Here is a 7207-nt window from a genome sequence, read left to right on the forward strand (position 1 = left end):
AAAGTTTAAACCAACCAGAACAGAAACAGGTCAGCTGATCGTCATCAAAGTCTACATTTAGTTCTATAATTATTATTATTATTTTTTACAACAAATTTGCCCTAATATGCGCCAACACCCTTCAGTTACATCATCTGCTGTTTTTTTTTTTTTTGTTCAAAGCGCAACGCACGCTGCTATTGCGTGTTTCTGTCAGGTTTGCTGCTCATATCTCCAGTCTTTTTTTTCTTTTTTGTGTCCATCTTCTTTCCTCTGTAGTTTAGAGAGCATTAAATATTTAGCACTGATCTAACAAAGGCTGAGCCTCTCCAGCCAGGCTGAGCTGTGGATCCCAGGATGAAAGACAAATTAGGCTTCGCCAGTTTACTCTTACTCAAGTGACCGAAAAAGAAAAGAAAAGAAAAAAGAAAAAAAATATCCAAAAAAACATCCTGGGAATTTCTCTGCTTCTGCTGTATGTGATGTGCACATGTGCATGTATGTGAAGATAGGCGGGGGGGGGGGGCAAAAAAAGCCAAAGAAATGTTAACATATGGAGATGTAGAGCATGAGCAGCTTGGACTTAATGTGAGTTTGCTATTCCTTTTTGCCTTGCCAGACATAGTATGTGAGCCTGAATGACAATAGCCAGACACCGCCTGAAGTCACAAAGGCAGGAAAAAAACCTCACAGAATGAACATTACATGGTATACGTATGCAGCTGGTATTAACTCACACATATTTGCGCAATGAAATCATAACATCAAGACTGATTTAGTATGAAAACATGAATAGTGATTATACTTGTTTGCTATGACTACAGTTGTTTTAGCCTGTATACTTTACCTCTAAAAAGATTTTAAAGCATGCATCATAAAGACTTTGATATTCATGTGAAACATGTTGCTTCTCATGAGAAATTCACAGGGAAACATCACTGAAATACGCAGATTACATCGTGTCTGTTAACAGTTTTAGCATCTTTCGGTTTAAGTGGCTGTTTCTCCAAAGAGCTAAAAGGAGACAGCTAGGAATAGTCACAAATATGAATCATAATGAATGGCACTATGCAGTATTATCACTTCATAATTTACAACCATTTTTAAAAGTAAGTCAGTATAAGTTATGCCAGTTGTTACTGTAAAGTCTGATGCGCTGCAGCTCAGAGGCCAACAAACAAAACTACTACTACCGCTAAAAGCAACTTTCCTCCATTTGTTTGCTAACCTGTGCCTGTGCGTGTCTAAATCTGTGCAGTTTCCTCACGACTTATGTTCCTGGTAAAGCGGTATTGCTTGATTATTATCATTAACAGACAATTGCCTTATTAGTCATCCACCAGACATGGAGCAACATTAGCACTCATTTGGAACTGTGCCTCTGGCCACCTGCCAAACGTAGGGCCAACATTTGCTCTCATTTAGCAACTAAAAAGCCTGATATTTCCCTCAGGAGTTTGTGGGGCTCAAATCAAAGGTAAAATGTTTCCCTGTGTTCATCAGCTAGTCTTGAACTGTGTCTGCCTGCTGCTTAGCACTGAGGAGGTGGTATGTGTTCCTTTAGAAGTTTTACACGGAAAACAGGTGTCTGTTATTGGTTTGATGTCGGTAAAACCACAACTGTTAAAACACTTAGCTGGCCTTAAACCTCTGGAGAGTTGTTTTTTCCCCAGTTGTCACCTTTCACATAACACAAAATCTTTGCGATCCACTGTTAATAGTTTTAGAATGGCTGCGTAATTTGAGGTGTGATTGTACATGAAGTCTTATAAAGCTGAGAGACATTAGCTAGCTTAATCCTAATATGCACATATGGTTATCATTTAATCAAATTATAGTTACTTCAAGTTGATTTCCAGAAAGTAATATATACTGTATAAATAATAGCATGATAATACACCAGTCAGGCATAACATTATAACCACTGACAGGTGATGTTAATAACACTGACTATCTCTTCATCGTGGCACCTGTTAGTGAGTGGGATGTGTTTGGGAGAAAGTGAACATTTTGTCCTCAAAGTTAGAAGCAGGAGAAGTGTTTTGGGCTTTGAGCAAGTTTGAACAGGCCAAATTGTGATGGCTAGACTGGGTCAGTGGTAGTGGTAAACAAGTGAAAGGGTGCTGGGCGGCCATGGCTCACTGATCGCTTATGTGGGGAGCAAAGGCTGATCCATGTGGTCTGATCCAGCAGACGAGCTACAGTAGCTCAAAAGTTAATGGTGGTTCAGATAGGTGTCAAAATACAAAGTTCATTTCAGTTATGGGGACCAGCTGCTGACTCCTGTCTAGGGATGGGTATCGTTTAGGTTTTATCCGATACCAGTACCAAACGGTGAAACGGTGCCGGTGCTTAAACGATGCTTGAACCGGTGCTTAAAGAATGGAGAACACACACTTTGTCCAAAAACCTCTTATGTATAGCTGGGGTTTTTTTTGTAAAACGATAACAATGTTAGCCTTTTCTGCAGCTATAGGGCATATATGGTATCACTCTTGGCTGGAAGCAGTGCTTAATCAATGGAAAAAACACCAATTTTGTCCAAAAACCTCTCATGTTTAGCTGTTTCCCACTTTTCTTTGGTCATTTTAGCCTTTTTGGCCAGGGTGAAGGGAGTATCTGCCATCAAACAAGAAGACAGCCACATGTAACTACGACGGTGTTTGCTAGTTCACCTTACGTGCATTAGTGTAATAACGTGGTTAGCCTACTCAGCGTAAATTACACACGTACAACATTAAGCTACTCACGCAGAGAAGAACGGCTGCTGCTGCCATCATCATCCGTCATCATTTCTGCTACACTGGCAGGGCTAGGGGCCAGGACTCTCCTCTTCAGCTTCTTGTGGGATGTTGCTAACTCCGGGTCCGATAACAGGCACCACACCCACAGTAGATGTGCTCGGTGTGAGGTCTCGCAGCAAGCTATCAAATACAGTATCCTTTGCACAGTGTCACCTTAATAATAAATTGGATTTATATAGCGCTTTTCAAGGCACCCAAAGCGCTTTACAATGCCACTATTCATTCACTCTCGCATTCACACACTGGTGGAGGCAAGCTACAGTTGTAGCCACAGCTGCCCTGGGGCAGACTGACAGAAGCGAGGCTGTCATATCGCGCCATCGGCCCCTCTGGCCATCACCAGTAGGCGGTAGGTGAAGTGTCTTGCCCAAGGACACAACGACCAGACAGAGAGCCCAGGGATCGAACCGACGACCTTCCGGTTAGAGATACGCTTCCCAACCCCCTGAGCCACGGTCGCCCTTAAAGCACTTGTTGCAGGCTGCTGAGTTTGCATCTTTTGCTGTGAAGTACAGCCAGACTTTTGACCGCTTCGCCTTGGGCATTTTTAATCTGTAGCGCTGCTCTAAAAGAACGTACGTACCTGGGCCCGCCTACTACGCTTGCAATGGTAAAATGATTGGCTAGAATCCAAAGTGTATGACATCTCAGGGAAAAGAAAATGCCATAATGGCACCGGATACCGGTACCCATCCCTACTCCTGTCCATTGCTGAAGGCACCAACAAGGAGGATCAGAACTGGACCATGGAGCAGAAGAAGCTGGCCTGGTCTGATGTATCACTTGGACGGCCCTGTGCGGCGTTTACTTGGGGAACACCTGACACCAGGATGCACTATAGAAAGAGGGCAAGCTGACCGAGGCAGTGTGGTGCTTTGGACTACAGGGAGTGCAGAATTATTAGGCAAATGAGTATTTTGTCCACATCATCCTCTTCATGCATGTTGTCTTACTCCAAGCTGTATAGGCTCGAAAGCCTACTACCAATTAAGCATATTAGGTGATGTGCATCTCTGTAATGAGAAGGGGTGTGGTCTAATGACATCAACACCCTATATCAGGTGTGCATAATTATTAGGCAACGTTCTTTCCTTTGGCAAAATGGGTCAAAAGAAGGACTTGACAGGCTCAGAAAAGTCAAAAATAGTGAGATATCTTGCAGAGGGATGCAGCAGTCTCAAAACTGCAAAGCTTCTGAAGCGTGATCATCGAACAATCAAGCGTTTCATTCAAAATAGTCAACAGGGTCGCAAGAAGCGTGTGGAAAAACCAAGGCGCAAAATAACTGCCCACGAACTGAGAAAAGTCAAGCGTGCAGCTGCCAAGATGCCACTTGCCACCAGTTTGGCCATATTTCAGAGCTGCAACATCACTGGAGTGCCCAAAAGCACAAGGTGTGCAATACTCAGAGACATGGCCAAGGTAAGAAAGGCTGAAAGACGACCACCACTGAACAAGACACACAAGCTGAAACGTCAAGACTGGGCCAAGAAATATCTCAAGACTGGTTTTTCTAAGGTTTTATGGACTGATGAAATGAGAGTGAGTCTTGATGAGCCAGATGGATGGGCCCGTGGCTGGATTGGTAAAGGGCAGAGAGCTCCAGTCCGACTCAGACGCCAGCAAGGTGGAGGTGGAGTACTGGTTTGGGCTGGTATCATCAAAGATGAGCTTGTGGGGCCTTTTCGGGTTGAGGATGGAGTCAAGCTCAACTCCCAGTCCTACTGCCAGTTCCTGGAAGACACCTTCTTCAAGCAGTGGTACAGGAAGAAGTCTGCATCCTTCAAGAAAAACATGATTTTCATGCAGGACAATGCTCCATCACACGCGTCCAAGTACTCCACAGCGTGGCTGGCAAGAAAGGGTATAAAAGAAGAAAAACTAATGACATGGCCTCCTTGTTTACCTGATCTGAACCCCATTGAGAACCTGTGGTCCATCATCAAATGTGAGATTTACAAGGAGGGAAAACAGTACACCTCTCTGAACAGTGTCTGGGAGGCTGTGGTTGCTGCTGCACGCAATGTTGATGGTGAACAGATCAAAACACTGACAGAATCCATGGATGGCAGGCTTTTGAGTGTCCTTGCAAAGAAAGGTGGCTATATTGGTCGCTGATTTGTTTTTGTTTTGTTTTTGAATGTCAGAAATGTATATTTGTGAATGTGGAGATGTTATATTGGTTTCACTGGTAAAAATAAATAATTGAAATGGGTATATATTTGTTTTTTGTTAAGTTGCCTAATAATTATGCACAGTAATAGTCACCTGCACACACAGATATCCCCCTAAAATAGCTAAAACTAAAAACAAACTAAAAACTACTTCCAAAAACATTCAGCTTTGATATTAATGAGTTTTTTGGGTTCATTGAGAACATGGTTGTTGTTCAATAATAAAATTATTCCTCAAAAATACAACTTGCCTAATAATTCTGCACTCCCTGTATATTCTGCAGGGATCCTTGGTCCTGCCATCCCTGTACATGATTCTTTAACACGTACCAACTACCTAAACATTGCTGCAGGCTGTGTACAGCCTTTCATTGAAACTCTATTCCCTGATGGCTCTAAGTCAACAACGACTTTGAGGTGTTGACATGGTTTCCAAATTTCCCAGATCTCAGTCCAAGCAAGCATCTGTAGGATGTGCTGGACAAACAAGTTCATAGAAGCCCCACTTTTGCAGCTTACAGGACTTAAAGTATATGTGGCTACGGGGGCGACCGTGGCTCAGGGTGTTGGGTCGCCGGTTCGATCCCTGGGCTCTCTGTCCTGGTCGTTGTGTCCTTGGGCAAGACACTTTACCCTACCGTCTACTGGTGATGGCCAGAGGGGCCGATGGCGCGATATGGCAGCCTCGCTTCTGTCAGTCTGCCCCAGGGCAGCTGTGGCTACAACTGTAGCTTGCCTCCAGTAGTGTGTGAATGTGAGAGTGAATGAATAGTGGAATTGTAAAGCGCTTTCGGTGCCTTGAAAAGCGCTATATAAATGCAATCCATTAATCCATTATTATGTTGCTATCATCTTGATGCCACCTTCAGGGGTCTAGTGGAGTCTATGCCTCAATGGGTCAGGCCTGTTTTGGAAGCTAAAGGGGGACGAACACAATATTAGGCAGGTGGACATAATGTTAGGCCTGATCTGTGTCATGAGAAAATAGAGAATTACCACAGGCTGAAGGAACAATTGTAGCAGATGTGGAGCGTAAAGTCCAAACTGGTCCCAGTGCTAACAGGAGCTGTAACCCCAAAACTGGAAGAGTCTCTCCAGCAGATTCCAGGCAGAACCTCAGAGGCGCAATCCTAGTTAAAAATACAAATGCTAACCTTTCCTACATTTAGCCACTAGGAGCAGTAATTATTACACATAAGTTAAAACTTTTGCTTATGCAGCAATTATGGTCAAATTTTTCTTTAAATTGATTCATGACAAAAAATAAGCAGTGTCTTACAATTTGAAGAAAAAAAAATACAATTTGAAGAAAGGCTTCTGATTGGCCAAAAACTTGGCCTACATCTGTACCTTAGTATACTCTCTCTCTCTGATCCAGCTCATGTGGTTCAGTTATGTTTTCTACATAGAAATTGTTATGTTACTATGATCATAACATCTAGTATTTTTTGACTGTTATGTGTTGTAGGCTGAGTCTTTAGTCTTTAGCTTATAAATAGTCCTGTCATTCTTTTGTTAATTGTCATGTTGTAGAGCTGTATTAACACTGTTGTATTCCCTGTGCTCCCTGGTTACCTGTTCCCAGTGTTTTCTGGAACTTTTGTTTTTGTGGGGACTCTCATCAAATCACTTTGTGTTGATAACATTTCCTGCTCAGCTAAGCATGACAGTGCCAATGACTCCAGTTCCTATTTTACCTCTACTTTAAAATAACAAATAATTTTGATGGGGTTTGACCAGTTTGGATGTGCCTAACCCTAACCTAACCCATGCCCTGAGCACCTCTGTTTGCTTTCTTAAGCTCTAAAATCTGAAACTTATACATTTTTTCCTGTGAGTGCACAGAGTATCCTGCAGCAAAACTGACTTTCAGCCCTTATGCAGATTCACATTGTTGCTGGTTGTAAAAGTTCGATTTTATCTGACAAGAGCTTGTGATTACCCTTCAATTTAACATGAAGGCACCCAGAAGCTGCTCTTGTAGTAGTTTAAACATCTAAATTGTACAAATTCTTCACAGGTTGCCTGTTAAAACTTGCGATATAAAGAAAATATTAATTGCATGTATGGTGTTACAAATATTATCTCTTTTAAAGATTCCTTTCAATAAACAAGACTGCTTCCATTTTTACTTTTGGACACTATGTGTCACAATATGTTTTTGATGCCACCACAGACAACTAATCTGTGTTTACAGCTTAATTACCGTGTTAAAAACACATTAACTTCCTCCTAAATGGAAAAGGCTGA

Source organism: Perissodus microlepis, chromosome 19 (genome assembly GCF_051167445.1).
Source record: "Perissodus microlepis isolate ML-2025 ecotype Zambia chromosome 19, ASM5116744v1, whole genome shotgun sequence".
NCBI lineage: Eukaryota > Metazoa > Chordata > Actinopteri > Cichliformes > Cichlidae > Perissodus > Perissodus microlepis.